The 16539-nt window shown below is 35.4% G+C and overlaps 1 long non-coding RNA gene across 4 annotated transcripts in view; it reads left to right on the top strand.

Moving 5' to 3' along the window:
* The window catches only part of LOC135966564 (uncharacterized), a 182934-nt gene that overhangs the window by 105458 nt on the left and 60937 nt on the right, over positions 1-16539 (top strand). For all 4 annotated transcript variants that reach the window (XR_010579953.1, XR_010579954.1, XR_010579955.1 and 1 more), the window contains one exon: positions 6218-6479. This is a non-coding gene — a long non-coding RNA (uncharacterized lncRNA). The remainder of the gene's footprint in view (positions 1-6217; positions 6480-16539) is intronic.

A 16539-nucleotide genomic window follows, 5' to 3' on the forward strand; every position in this document is an offset into this window, starting at 1 on the left:
TCCTGGAGCCATGAGGCTGCTCGGACAGATCCCAAAAGAAGAGACAGTGTTAACATGTTTACTTTTCACTGATATAATCATCATCATAAAGATACATCTTAAAACTCTTATAAACTCTTAAATTAAACCTTGAAATTTGTGTTAAAAATAGGTTGATTTGATTTTATTATTTCCTATGCAATGAAAACATTGTGAGGAAAAGGGTGTTTCTCTGTTAACCCCAGTGGATCCGGTTGCACTGTTTACCCATGAACAACACACAATTAAGGTCAATTAAGCAATGAGACAAGAAACACTATTTAATGTAATGGCAGTTTTCGTTTAAATTATATTATAAACAATACTCCATTTGGCTAATTTACAAGATCAAAGCATAATTACTCTACCATAGTTTCTGGAAGACAAATTAGTTTAAATCACTACCAGATTTGCAAAATTAGTTATGTAATATAGCATTTCAGCAGAATAAATGATTTAAACTAACTTGTTGAAATTAAAGTGGTGCACTTGAGAATAATTCAGAGATGTTTAATCAAAGGAAAATATGTAAAGATAGGAAATAGGCAAGGTTTAAAATACACTAGTATCAATGTGAATAAAATTTACCCAAATCTTCTGTAGTTTAGTAATGTAATTAGTTCAGAATATATATAGTAACTAATAATTGGGAAAAATAATTAGAACATTTAGAATCTGCAAAATGATGACCAATGCTCTTGAACACAATTATAAGGAATTACAAATGGGAAGGTAAAACTATAATTCTAAATATTATAACCACATAATATCCATATAATTTGTTTTAAGTATTAATAGTCTATTCAGAAGAATATATCTATTGTGAATATGATAGAACATTATTACATTATATTAACAAAAAATTTTCTTTTTAAAATTTGGTTTATTTTGCAAAACGCCAAGCATGCAAATATTTAGACATTATTTTTTTCTCATTCTAGTTTCTGGTTTTATGGCTAAATTTTTCTAGTTTCACATAATATTATATATTTTTATTATATTATTTATTATATTTCATTATTTTATTACAATGATAATATCATTTTAAAAATTAATGTATTATATACACACAGTAATGTAATATAATGTATTAGGGTTTCACATTTATAAAATCATAGTCAATGGATTTTACCACAGGTTTTTATCAAATTCATTTATTCTTTCCACATGAAGAAAGGAGTGGTTTGACAGCTATTTCTACTACCATTGTAGAGCAGTGACCAGCATTATTTCTGAAGTTACACTGCAGATAATGTTTCTATTATTTAAACTTGTTAAAAAATTAATAACTATTACATAATATTCATCTTAAAGGTTGAAATACACTTCACCTTTTTTCTTGGTTCTCTCACATTTGTCCCTTTAATGAAGAATTTGACCAAGGAAGACCCTATCCTCTGACCTCTTCTATTTTCTCTCCTCTAAAAAAATTATTGCATACAAAGTAATGTATGCTTATTCTAACTAGTTGTGATGGATAACTTGATGTGTCAACTTGATTGAGTTATGGGATGCCCAGATAGTTCATAAAACAGTATTTTTGGGTGTATCTATATGCTTTTCAGAAAAAAAGATTAGCCTTTGAATCAGTGGACTCACCAGTGTGGGCTGGAATCATCCAATCAGTTGAGAGTTCAAATGGAACAAAAAGCCAAAGGAAGGGCAAATTATCTCTCTCTTTTTGAGCTGTCACATCCATCTTTTTCTGCCCTTGGACATCGGAGGAGGGCCCAGTGCACCCGGTTTTCTAGCTCTCAAACTGCAAAAAGTATCTCGTAGGACCTCCCGGCCTCCATAATCATGTGAGCCAGTTCTCGTAACAAGTTCCCTCTTACATCTATATACATAAAATCTATCTATATCCCCTCTTTATGTCTCGCAGGAGAACTCTCATAATACATTAATCAAATATTACAAAAAACTTACGATGAAAAGCAACACTATCCCTCTACTTTGTTCCCTATCTCACATCTATTCCCCCAAACAACCTTTTAAACATTCTGTTTCAATAACTCTGAATAATATACTTCTACATACCTTAGATTATTGATTTAACAGAGATTTGCCATATTTATTCTTTTTTTCCACCTTTACTTTCTTTTCTTAATGTTTATAATTAGATCATTATCTTAAATTCTCCTATTGCTTACATTTGTCACTTTAAATAATCTCTTTAACCTCTGTTTCCTGTTCTGTGAATTTTAGGTAGGATCCCTTAACTCTACACTTTAAAAATTAAGATATGGTAGAATGTTTTTGGCAAGAAAAAATAAAAAAGAAGAAAAACTTAGGCTATTTGGCTCCTTACTCTTCCTTCAACTTTTCTTCCATACCAGTGTCCTTTCCACATCCCACCATCTACCACCTACTTTTTCCTTTTATATTTCCAAAGTTGTTAACATTTACCTCCGTGCAATCATGACCCAGGTTTCTGTGCTTTTTCACAGATTGACTCTAAATATAATGACCCAGAAACAGCATTTACATTATCCTTATTGTGTAAATATTCTTTAAAGTTGGACCAAGTACTATATTAAGATTGCATTACTTTTTTCTGTGGACCAAACACAACCTCTAGGGTCACTCAAAAGAGATTGTGATGGCTTTGTAATGTGTTAGTGCGTTATGTTACCAGCTAGGCTGACCTATGTGTTCTGCAATTCCTCTCCCTGTATGATTCATATTAGATTAGGCCACAAGAGACATTTTGGGTCAGATTTTGAAGGCAGAAATGAAAAAGTGGTTATATTGTTTGTATGCGCAGAAGATCAAGGTAGAGGCAACAGGAGGTTTTAGCTCTCACATATTTTCTTATTTAGTGGCTCACATTGTTCGGTAGGAGCAGAAGTCCAGCCTTCAGCTGCTCCATCTTCTGTTTTTTCTGTTTCTTCTTGTTTCAGTTTCTTCTATGCCAGGTGTGCGCTTAGCTCCGTGACAAAAGGTGACAGCTTATTCTGCAGAACACACACATCATCAAAGTGGGAGGTGGTGAGACTGGCACACTTCCAGTCTGTCCTAGCAGATTTCAGCTCACACTGATGAGTTCCAGCATGCTTATACCGCTATTTTACATGTCTTCCCCTCTCCATTGTCTATCTGCAGACTTCTCCAGCATCAGATGCCAGATGTCTCATGGAAACTAAATAACTTCTACAATTGTGTGTGTATTTACATAACTGATACAAATATTGGTTCTAACATCAATTTCAAGTTGATTTTTTAACATTCTACAATTGCTTAAAATTGTGTCACATCTTAGTTTGCTTCATATTTTTTACTGACATTTCTAATTATATTTCTTGGTTCCTTGAATTTGTGACTTTATCATACTCATATTCTTCCTCCTTCTTAATCATACTGTCCATAGAGTTCCTTCCCCCATGCCTTTCTCCCAATCCCAGAGATCAATTTATTTATTTCCTTCAATCTAGGACTATGCAAATAATTCTGGGATTTATTTGACTTATTTACCAGTTAGACACACTGTTTCCGAAATTCCATATAACCTTTGTGCACTCTCCTGTTTTGCTTGAATATATCCTGTTAGTCACAAAGGAAAGTTGATGAAGAATAAATATTTTGAATTCTGCATGATTAAAAATGTCTTCAAACAATCATCACATATGGTTGATGATCTGAGCATAAAACATTTTGTCTCATAAATTTGAAAAATATTTTTATAGAAGTTTTTAGTGTCTTCTCCTTGGTGATCTGTAAAACGTTACAAGAATATTCCTTTGTGGGGATCTTTTTGTAGCCCCAGACTCCAGGTAGATCCAGATCCGTTTAATCTGAAGACTCATGTCCTTTTCAGTTTTAAATAATTTCCTTCTATCCATATCTTTAATAATACTTCCTCTTCCATCTCCACCACCCCATCCTAACCCCAAGCACACACTATTTTTTGTTCTCTTTCTAAGACTCTTACTAATCAAAATTTGGACATTCCATATTTGAACCCTATGCCTCATCTTCTTTCTAACATTTCCATTACTTTCTCATTTTGGTCTACTTTCTGGGAGATTATTATTTTTTATCTCAATGGTTATATTTTAATCTGTAGGAGCTCTCTTTTATTGTCTAATAGTTTCCTTTGCATTACTTTCCTGTTCATGGGTTAAGATTAATAAAAAAAGACTAATATCCTCTTTAAATTTCTATGAATATATTAAATATTTAAGATACAATGGAAAGGACACTGGCCTTCAGTTAGATATCTGGACCTTGATTATTTAACGTGCCCAACAAGGATAATATTTACTATTCCACAGGATTATTATGAATATTAAATGAGATAATATATTTTAAAAGCCTTGTAAATTATAAAATATGTAAGTAAAACATAAGAAAGATATTTAAATTATTATATATCCCTGTTTGACAATGTTTCTGAGCATGGCAATTAAATGCTTTTATGAACCTACGTTTAGTTATTCCCTTCTATAATGTTCCATATACATAAAATTCCAGCCACATCATACAGTGAAACTTTTGGAGTTATTTTTCTGAATCCTTTGCTGTCATTCCTCCAGGCGTTGCTTTTGTTAATGGAGTAGACACTGTCATTTATCCCCAATATTCATTTTCCACATCTTCAGCAATAAAATCCTGTTTTTAGCAAAACACATCATTTCCCCACTTCTCCACTTCTCTTGAGGTTGCTTCCAGAAATAAACAGAATCAGTGTACACAACTTTCGGTAACTGTTTGGAAATAAAGAGGGCATGCTCTTCTTCCCTACTATCCCTTTCCTTTCCGCGGGCTGGAATGCAGATATGATGAATGGAAATCATGTGGCCGTCTTAGAGCCTGAGCTGGAAGCCACGTATGGAAGGTGGTGGAGAAACAACATGGAGGGAACACCCTGGGCTTCTACCTCTGAGTACAGTACCTATGCTAGACTAACTATACCTGGACTTCTTTTATGGGAGCAAGAGACAGCTTCCTCGCTTGTCAGAACAATGCAACTTGTGGTTTTCTACTACTCCATGATGATCCTAATCCTAATTAATATGCTGTTATAGTTTCTTAGCCTTTTGGTTAAGATCAGATATACTAAGACACTCCCTATCAGGACATGACACTCTTTACTCATCCTTTATAAGCCAATGAAAGCATCGCCCTCTCTAGTAAGTCCTGCCTAATGAGGCCTCCTCAATAGGACTGAATGTCTTTATTCTATATTTTTCATGAGACAAGGGATCCTGTTTATTTTATTCACTAGTGTGTGCCTAGTGCCTAGAACAATGTGTGGGCCATATTAAGCAGTTTTTTTGTTTGTTTGTTTGTTTTGTTCTGTTTTTTTGAGACAGAGTCTCGCTATGTCGCCCAGCCTGGAGGGCAGGGGTGCAGTCTCGGCTCACTGAAAGCTCACACCATTCTCCTGCCTCAGCCTCCCGAGTAGCTGCGACTACAGGCGCCCGCCACCACCCCCGGCTAATTTTTTGTATTTTTAGTAGAGACGGGGTTTCACCGCGTTAGCCAGGATGGTCTCGATCTCCTGACCTCGTGATCCACCCGTCTCGGCCTCCCAAAGTGCTGGAGTGAGCCACTGCGCCCGCCGTTAAGCAGTTTTTAAATAGTTGTTAAGTATTCATAACTCTATAACCCTTAGGATTTTGTGGTTACTTCAGCTAAAACATAGATGCTTTTCCCAAGCCTCTCTCCCTACTCAAATTGTAACCTCACTAGCGGGTAAAACCGTGTATGTCTATCACTTCCTTTGCTCTTTATATATGGCACATGACTGACAGTACTGACAAATCGAATACTTTAAATGAGAATAAGTGTAATAATATATAAAAATTTAAATTTTAAATAAAATTTACATAAAAGTATTACAATTTAAGATGAACTACATCAGCGCTTTTTCATTAAAAAACAGTGTTTTCTCTCTCCTGATTATAATGAGACAATTTAGTCGCTGCTTTTATCAAACATAATAGAGCAAACCACAATCTGACTTGCAGCAATTCACTGGACTTCCAAATTTCTCAGTTTTGTCATTAATAATATGAGGTTCTTATCCACCACATTTGGCATCTTGGACTGTGCTTGATTAACACTTGTTCTCAGTAAGTGGTAGCTGAAATTCTTATAGTGACTAGGAAAAAACATTATATTTAGAATTGAATGATTTAAAGTTTTATATACATTCATTTATTCAATAGCTATTTGCTTGATCCTTACAATGTAACAGCAATCTAGATGCTGGGGACACAAGGTCCACCTTCTAGGAATATAGCCATGACACCAGAAATCACAAAGGTGATGAGAGTGACTGGGGAAGAAGTGCAAGATGCTTCACTTGTAAATGAAGACACAGCTTCCCAGGCTTCAGATACCACTTGCCCGAAGAAGCTGAAGATCTACAGATAAGTGGAGTTTACCAATGACGAGGAGCGGAATGGAGAAAGGAGGTAGGGAGAGTCATCCAAGGTACATGAGCAGCATGTTCAAAGGCAAGAAGTGAGACAATGGTGAGGTGGTGAAACTCAACAAGTCGGCCATGGCTGGGGGGTGAGAGTGAAGGAGGGTGGTGGGAAATAAAGTTGCTGAGATAGGGAGAAGTCAGATGATGCAGCTTTTGCAGGGCATGGTACAGATTTGGGAAAATATTGTAAGGTTTTGGGAGAGTATGGGGGATTTATGGGTCAGGTTTACAATACAAATATTGTTCTAAAAATATTAGGCCTCCCGAGGCACTCAAGTCCTTTACCTTTCAGTTTCTACTCACCCTTTGGGATGCAGCTCAAATGACATTTCCTCGGGGGTGCTCCCTGATACCCAGATTATGCACCCTGTGATTCTCCTTCAGAGTATCACAAATAGAATAAAATCATTAATAATAGAAAAAATATCCTGTACATAAATAGGCTACTTTAAAATGAAATCATTTCACATGTATTATATTTTCTATTTAAATAAATTTTACCATGAAATTTTTGAAACATATTAACCTCTCAACTCTATGTTTAGTTAAGCAAGTCCAAGTCTTTTAATATTTTATTTTGTTGTAATCAATACTTGTAAATATATGTGGATATATAAAAATGCACATAAATGACATAATTTTAAATGTAAAAGACCAATGTGTATATGTTTTTAACACATATTTTTAGGGTAATAGGTACTAGCATTATTTTAAATTATAACTTGTTCTATTTGAAGCAAGGAATTGAATACACATATAAATCATTTATTTAATAATGTACGTTTCAAATATGAAATTTAATCAACATTTTTAAGAATAAAAATAGTTTATTGAGTTTTTCCACTTAAAATTATAGTAGTCATGCAAAAATCCATGGATTCCCTTCTCTGGTTATCAAATCCAGCATTTCTTTCAAATATTGACCAATCTATTGTGAACAACATGTTTATCCCATATATAAGGCAAACCAATTGATTTTTTCTTTTAGCAACAAAGTCAGGTCATGGGAAAAATAAAATAAAATAAAAAGCCTGACATATTAATCCTAAAATGGCAAAGCGTGTGTAAATGTAAAGTAAAAAGTTATGTAAATGAAGGAGGTTAAGACCTAAAAGGTTATGACACAGTTGGATCATTCTCATTACAGAAACATTAACATAGATGAGTACAATCTGCGGGCCAGCTAAATCTAAATTGCACGACTGCACCCAAGGGAACTGAAACAATTTCCGTAGTTTCCTTAAACATAGAGCTAAACAATTTAAGTTTGAGAGAGTTGCTAAGTTATTTAGAAGAACTGTTTAATCTTTAACAGTAAAATATTAAACCAAAGAGATTTTGTGATCTATTACTTATTTCTAGAAAGTAATAAATTTATTACTCAGATATTCTGAATGAGTTTGCATCAATCACTACAAGACATTCAATCAAATTCATCTTGAAAAATGAAATGGCAAATGCATTTAAATTCAAGAAAGCCAATTTGGGGCAACTGACTATAATTAAGAATGTTCACTGGGATGAGGTCTACTAGATTCATAAATATATAAAAAGGAGCCTTGAAAACACTAAACATTAAATACCAGGGTTAGGATGTAAACATTCAACTGAAAAGAATAAGATTGGAAAAACGGTTGTGTAAGTGCATGAGTAAGTGACCAAGAGTGCATGAGTGTCTATGGGCGTGTGTATGCCTCCACATACATAGAACCACAATTAAGGTTACCAAAAGGAAGCATTGTCATTCTTCCTCCCTCTTTAGCTTCACCCATCATCATGATCCGAGAGTAGTATATTCCTTGTCCTTTCTCCTCTGATAAAATAAGAACTTGGAATCTTGTGAATTTATAGCTAAATTATGGAAAACTTACAAGAAAGGCTTTGGATTGAGAAGAGTACACCCTGTAGATACAATACCAAGCAAATTCACTTTCTGAAACCAAGCTTTTAGGAGAAGCAGAAGGTTCCTGCCACCCTCTTGAGTGGCTACTATCTGAGCAAAAACAATGAAAAGTTATCAGCCCTGAAAGCACCAGACAGTAGATCCAGAAAAAAACTGTGACTGCTTATGAAGCAAGGCTTTTTCACCATTACGTGGAAGCTTCAAAAAATGGAGCTTCTTTAAGAGCAGTTAAATTCATACTCTGAGCTTGCTATAGTTCCAGTAACACCTTCAAATGGCTCCTCCCCAAAGAGTATCACATTAAGGTTGCTGGCAGGCACAGTTGCCAATTTAATTAATACTTTTGAGCGCACAATCTTCAAAAGAGTCGTTCTAAATTTAACCAAAAGCACTTGCCATGATTTTAAAACTCAACACATTTGGTTTCCTTCACTCTTCCAACAACTGTAATTGAATCACTGCCAAATACAGAACACTGGGGTAGGTGCCTCAGGAACGTGCAGCCACTTACAGGAGTTGGGGGCAGGGGGAAATACAGTCAACTGAAACAAGGCAGAGTGCAGTGAATGCCAAAAGTTGGATGCATAGACTATGAGTGCGAGGTGAAGGCAAAAAACATAGTCCTGCTTCTCTTTCCCTCCACTACTACAATCTACTTCCAAAGACCTGTCCCACTGTCCCTCAACATCCAACGATTCTCTTCTTTTCTGCCCAGCCTAAATTCCAGCGGACTTCAGTTTCTCTCCATTTTCAAATTCTTAACCAAAGTCTTTTAATTGTATCCACTCTGCAAATTCTCAAAGAGAGCATTCCACACTTTCAGTGCCTCTATTCCTAAAAATACATATTCTTGATGAAAAACCCCATGCAATTTTAGAGAATGATGCCACATTTACAAATTTAAGACGTCTAACATCAAAGAAGCCTTCAGGCAACCTGTTAATCCTTTGACTTTCCTCAGCAATTCTCTCTTTCTCATTCTCTTTATCAAATACCCAAAACGTCCAATATTCTCTGCAAATTCACCATTTCTCACTCTCAACAGATACAGCCTGAAAAAAAAAACAGAATGAAAGTTAAGGTCACAAAGTGTAAACTCCCTCGGGGTTCGGTTTTCATACATGCTTCCACAGGCTATTTTTCTCGTGCCTCCTACCCAAGTCTAATTTTCCCTCAGTGCTCTAGAGCTCAACCAAACTCCTGCAAGACCTGCCTTCAGCAATTTTTAGTCCTTTTAATCTTCAATTGGTTATTTTCATTGGCTTTTTTCCATTCAGCCTGCAAACATGTGCAACTCTCTCCCTTCTTTGCAAATAATCTTTCCATAACTGTATGCCCCTCTATCTCTTTATATGACTTCACTGATGTCTGGCATCACTGCATTTTACTGATTTTAAAGGTCCATTGTAGAATATTTGAAAAATGCAGAAATATATAATTAAATAAAAGTTGCTGCAATATTATGGTCCAGAGATAATTATTCTGGTTAACTTTTTAACAAATTTATATATGCTTTCTAGTATTTCATTCTACTCACTTATATGTGTGAGCTAGTCTACTTTATATCAGATTTTAGCTGAGGTATAATACAACTTAAATCCTAATCTTTTCACTTTATTATATCAGGAGTATTGTTTGTCACCAAATATTTCTTTAAAATTACTTTTCATGGCTGTTAGTCCCTTATTGTTATAGCTTACATTATTTTTCCACACTGTACTATTAACAATATTTTATATTTGTCAGATTAATAGTCATATAAATATATATTTATTTACATTTGTATTACTTTGGTTATTGGAGAATTTGATATTATTTTATCTTTTTTACTGGTTATTTTCTGTATCTTCTTTTATGAAGTATCTGTTGATAATTTTTGCCTGCTTTTCTATTTATTTGTAAGTATTTCCATATTAAAAGTATTAACCTTTTTATGTGTGTACTAATAATATTCCCACTTATTATATGTCTTTTAATTTTATTTATAGGATTATTTTGCATACAATGCTTTTCTATTTAAATTATCATTTTTTTAGATTTATTCTATTGCTTTTATGTGCTGTAAATCATTCTTCTTCCAGAAAATCTACATGATTTTCTTTATTATGTAGTCTTCAATTGTTTACACCTAACTCTTTCACACCCCTATAATTTATTCTGAATTACAGTATGAGGTGTAGATCCATTTAACTTGATAGTTTTCATAGATGATAACAATGATGTCAGCAGCATTTATTGTCATTCCTGTCTCCTCTGATCTGTGATGTCACCTTCACTACATATTCTGTTGGGCTATACCGTATCCCTTTCTTGCTCCTCTGCTGCTTTCCTCACTACCTCAAACAGACCTATACACACTGATTTCCACACTCCCTTTTTTATAGGCTTCTAGTGCTTATAACGGGAAGGGCTAGTGGGGAGAAGAGGGTAGTGAAGGTATTTCTCCCATCTTTCTGCCTCAGGTGGTATCTTAGGTAGAGATTGCACTTTTTCTCTGGTTCTTGTCCCTGCTTGGACAGGCCCACCATGATTCTACCTTCCACGAGATAACCCAGCCCCTGGGCTCTAGGAGTTCTACCTTCTCCCTTTGTTCTTCTAGCCTAGAGGTAAAGCAACAGCTTACTGTTGTTCATGTTTGGGTGACTTCTCAGTCTCTTCTTACCTGTGGAACTCATTACCTGCATTACGTTATCTCTGCTTTTAATATTCTGTTTAGCTGAGCGTGATGGCTCACGCCTATAATCCAACACTTTGGGAGATGGAGGTGGGCGGATCACTTGAGGTCAAGAGATCGAAACCAGCCTGGCCAACCTGGTGAAACCCTGTCTCTACTAAAAATACAAAAAAAATTGGCCAGGCGTGGTGGTGGGCGTCCATAATCCCAGCTACTCAAGAGGTTGAGTTAGGAGAATCACTTAAATCTGGGAGGTGGAGGTTGTAGTGAACTAAGATTGAGGCACTGCACTCCAGTCTGGATGACAGAGCAAGACTCTGTCTCAAAAAAAAAAAAAAAAAAAAAAAAAAAAAAAAGAAGAAGAAGAAGAAGAAAAATTCAATTGAATTTCAGATTTCCTGTTTGAAACATAATCTTTCTTATTCATTGGTGTATCGGTTCTTTTCTGTATCAGGGCTACAATTTTAATGATTGTAACCTATATGAAATAATTTTATTTATCTTTTAAAAAATGTCATTGTCTAATTTTGCTTTAGTAAAACTAATTTTTCCAAGTGAACTTTAAAATTATTTTGTCATTAATATGCCATTAATATGCTTGTAGATAAACATTGAGTAAACATAAGTATATATATTTATTGAAGAGTTAATTATACTAGTAAAAAATGAAAAACAATATTAAATAAATGATGATATATTTATATAATGGGATACCCTAAGTCTTTAAAAATATAGAACACACACTGCTATGAGAGTATGAATTGCTACACTACAATTACTTGGAAAACTCTTTGGCAGCATCTACTAAAACTAAATATATAGATGCCCTATCACCCAGCAATTTTACTTCTAGGTATATGCCCGACAGAAATATGTGCATATGTTCACAAAAAGACATGTACAAGAATGTTCCCAGCAGCTCTATTTATATTTTCAGTCTGGATACAACCCAAAGATCCACTAAAAGAGAAATCTATAAGTTATATTATATTCATGTAATATAACATCACAATGAAAGAAAAAACAAACTACAAAATGACCCTCATAAATGTAATGTTGACTATAAGAAACCAGACACAAAAATAACACTGCAGTGTTATCCCATCTATATAAAGTTCAAAAATGGGCAATACTAACCAATGCTGAAAAAAAAAAAGTCACAATGATGGTAACCTTTTGGAGATAATGATTAGAAAGGAGCATGAGGAAAGAATGATTTCTTAACTTCTTTGTATGTATGATAGGTTTTCCTTGTAGAAGTTTAGAAATGTATAAGGTAGATCCATATGTATTGATACAGAAAGATATCCAAGTTATGCTGCTAAGTTAAATAAAATAGTTGCTGAAGAGTATGTAAAGAGAGAGTCCATATGTGTAAAAAAAAAAAAGCATATATGTGTGTGGGGGTATAAATATATATTCATGTGCGAATATATACACATATACACATACACATATACAAGAAAGGGAGAATAAGAGAAAGAGAGACTTCATTTGGTTTTTTCTCCACAAACATGAGCTATTTTTATACTTTTGAGAAAGAAAACATTAGGAAAACCTCAGTGGAATATTTGTGTTAATTTGCATTAAAACAATGAACTGATTTAAGAAAATATTTCTACCGTATCATACTGTTTTTCTGGCCTGAAATCTGCTATGTCTCACCACTTGTTCAATTCTTCTTTTATATCATTCAGTTAAGATTTTTTAACTTTCTTCCAATAAGCCCTACATGGCTCTTGAGAGATTATTCCTGCGTATTATTTCTTTATTATTCTTCTCGTGAATTATGTTGTTTAGTATCTAATTTCCTCAAAAGAGAAATTTAACGTTTTCTCTACTTCTCTATTTTCCATTCATTTCTAACCTGCTCAACCCTGATGAAACTGTTCTGGCAGAGATTTTCAGTTGCCAAGTATAACAGATGGCTTCCTTTTTTCAGCATGACAGCTTTAGACAGTTATTAATTCATTAATTCAACAAATATTTGTTGATCACTTGATATATGCTAGTCACAGTGCCATACACTGTAGGTGTAAAGGTGAAAACAAGCTCTACACTCAAACTGCTTATACCTTAATGGAGCAAACAATAAATGGGAGCTTACAACACATTATACTATGTGCCGAAACAGAAAAACACCAGATTCTGTGAATATACATCAGAGAGGCATCCACTCCAGGCTTGAGTTATTAGGAAACACTTCTGAGCACAGATGCTGTGTAACTGAAACCTGGCTTATGAGGTAAAGATAAGAATAAAGAACCTTCTAGACATGGATAAAATTGTCTCGAAATCTGATGAAGGGCAGAAGAATCAAGAGAAGTAACAGCATTTTTTAGTATATTTAAAGAAATGTCAGTAATTCAAAATAGATAAATTATAGAATTTGAGAAAGGTAATGGTAGAAAATTAGGTGAAAATATTAAGTAGAGAGCAGACCACAGGGTCTTATTGGCCTTTTTTTTTTTTTTTTTTTTTTTTTTTTTTTGGAGATGGAGTCTCACTCCGTCTCCCAGGCTGGAGTACAGTGGTGTGATCTCAGTTCACTGCAACCTCCACCTTCTGGGTTCAAACTATTCTCCTGCCTCAGCCTCCTGAGTAGTTGGGGTTACAGGTGCATGCCACCATGCCCAGCTAAGTTTTATATTTTTAGTAGAGACAGGGTTTCACCATGTTGGCCAGGCTGACCTCGAACTGCTGACCTTAGGTGATCTGACCTCCTTGGTCTCTCAAAGTGCCGGGATTACAGGCGTGAGCCACTGCGCCCGGCCCTTAGTAGCATCTTTTAATGGAGGTAGAGTTGAGATTTCAGTGAGTAACAACTAAAGGTATTAAAGGTAGGGGTTTATAGGATACATTTGCATTTTAGAAAACTGATTTAAGCTTCATTCTGAAGAACAGATTGAAATGGAAGGGGGAGAGGACTAGAAGCAGAAACCTTACTCATTTAAGTAATCTGGACCATGAAACTGAAGAAACATATTGGGATTCCAGCAGTCATGAAGAAGTGAAAGAAAGATTTGGCAATTAACTGCCAGGACAGGGAAGAGTTGAGGGGAGTCAAGGAGGACAGCAAGGTTTCTGAGCTGGCAAACAGAGTAAATTGTAGCTCTGTTCATTGAATGAGGCAAACAAGAGAGAGAGCATTTTTGAAAGGATAGAGAGTGATGTGATGGTGAGTATAGTTTAAGACATGTGGAGTTTGAGATGCTTGTGCGACACAGTGGGAGGCCATAGTATGCATGGGACTTGTCTCCAGGAGACATGTCTGGGAAGAAGAGCTAGACTGGAGAATCATGAGCATGTTCAAGTGAAAACATGTGAGTGGATAAGAGCAAGAGGGTGAGAACACAGACCAAGGGGATAAGGGACAGACTGTGTTCAGTATTTGGGTATGGATCTTGTTTTTGCTACTTTCTAGTTCTAAGACTAGGCTCAGACTCTAACTTCTCTGTAAGGTGGGAATAATGACAGCACCTACTTTATAGGATTTTACAAAGATTAAAATATCATATAAAAAAGCACTTAACACAAGTAAGAATTCAATAAATGTTGACTGTTATTACTATTGTCTGGGTTGTTATAAGTTTGAAGACACAATTGCATAAACTATCATCATTAGGCTGAGGAATAAATAGAAGGTGAGAAAAAGGAATAATCTTTATAGTCAGTAAGAGTGAAAGGAGAAAGATGGTAGTTGGGGAAAGACAGATGGGGAGGAAGGTTGGCTAGTTGTTAATAAAACAGTAGAGGATGAGCATGTATTATAAATGCTGATGGGAAGAAACCTTGTGGCAAGGAAGATGGTAGTGTTGGAGAGGAAAGAGAGGATATAGTAGAAAGTTAAAGAGGAACTGGAAGCAGATAGGATCCAGGACATAGGAGGGGGAAGAGCCTTGGGTATTGCTGAGACATCTGCAGAAGGGAAGGAACTGAGAGAAGGGAAGGTGTGCAAATGTGGCAGGAGTTTGAGTAAAGATCCATCTGATATCCTCTATTTTCTCTGTAAATCATTCTGAATGAAGTATGAGACAAATAGATCAAAGACTTGAGGAAAAAGAAAAATTGAAAAAAAAAAAGTACTGTGGACATTGAAAGAGGAAAACAACAGAAGATATTTAGAAAATTTTCCAGGCAGCTTTCAGGACCTGGTTATTGTTGAAACTGGTCAGACTATCAGTCTATGGGTTTGCACTAATTTTCTCCAGCATTATTTAGTAGCTCCCAGAAGGAGAATGGAGACAGTAGGCATTGAAATAGGCTTAAACTTTGGTTTTTCTGATGGATTCAAGGAAAGAGAAAAATTGCAAGAGTTGGTAGAATGGGCAAGAAGGAGGTTCAAACGCTGGAGCATGAACAGAGAAAAAAGACAGAAGCAGGGGCATGGATAAAAACAAAGGGAGTAAAAAATTGTAGATCCTGATGAGGTTGAGGAATAGTGGTTGTAAAAACTAGAAGGATAAGAGTTTGTGATCCAAGAGCAGGTTGTAAATATTTCAGAAAAGGAGCACTTTCTGGTGAAAACATGGTCTGGGTTGGAGGTATGGAAGTGGCTATCTAAAATGGAATAAATTTGAAGATCATCGGCCTAGAAAAAGCCAAGCCAACAAGAAACTAAGCTGTTCACTAGAAAGTGCAATGATCACTTATCCTAGTTAATGACAGGAATAGGGATAAAAACAAAGACCCATTCGGTGCCAAAATGTATAATAAATGAGATGTAGTGACTGGAAAGTTTATGACAGCAAGAAAGCTGTAAAGGATGAAACCATAAACGTGTTATGAATCTCAAAGGAGAAGAGAAGATGTGGAGTTGTGTGTCCAGATGCGGAACTGAGGCAAGAGAATGCTGACCCTCCCAGCTTGGTGGAAAAATAGGTGGCACCTACTTAAGACAGCTGCTAGAGAAGCCCATTGTCAGCACAGACTAGGGTGTGACATCAATAGTTTATGTAGAGAGTAAGGATATAGAAGAGGGACATCAAACAAAATAGGCATCGCAGAAGGTGGCTTAAAAAGATTTTGGATGTAATGGGGAAGGCATATGGTGAGGCAGAGGAGAAAAAGCCTTTCAATGCAAGGATGAGAATATGGACACAATACACAGTGGGGAGTGTTGAAACTGGAAAAAGTGACCATGAAGGACAGGAATGTGAGGTATGGGGGGGATCCACTGATTCTAATTATAAACATTTATGTCTAAATCATTATAATAAACTCCTGACTGACCTCTCTGCTTCCAGCTTTGATCTTTTAAATTTATTTATAATGATGTATCTGGATTATATTATATAAAATAGAATTCTAATCCTATCATTCATTTCCCTGATTAAAACCTCCACTGTTTTCATCAAATCCACAGTGCTAATTGCAAACTCCTAAAATTAGCATTATGTAAAAACTCTCTCCAATTATCTGGCTCCTGTCCACCTTCTCACTCTGTCCCTCCTGCCACAGTGAACTACATGATTCTTCCCCAAACTCCATATACTCTAAATGCAGACAAGG

Source organism: Macaca fascicularis, chromosome 12, assembly GCF_037993035.2.
Source record: "Macaca fascicularis isolate 582-1 chromosome 12, T2T-MFA8v1.1".
Taxonomy (NCBI): domain Eukaryota; kingdom Metazoa; phylum Chordata; class Mammalia; order Primates; family Cercopithecidae; genus Macaca; species Macaca fascicularis.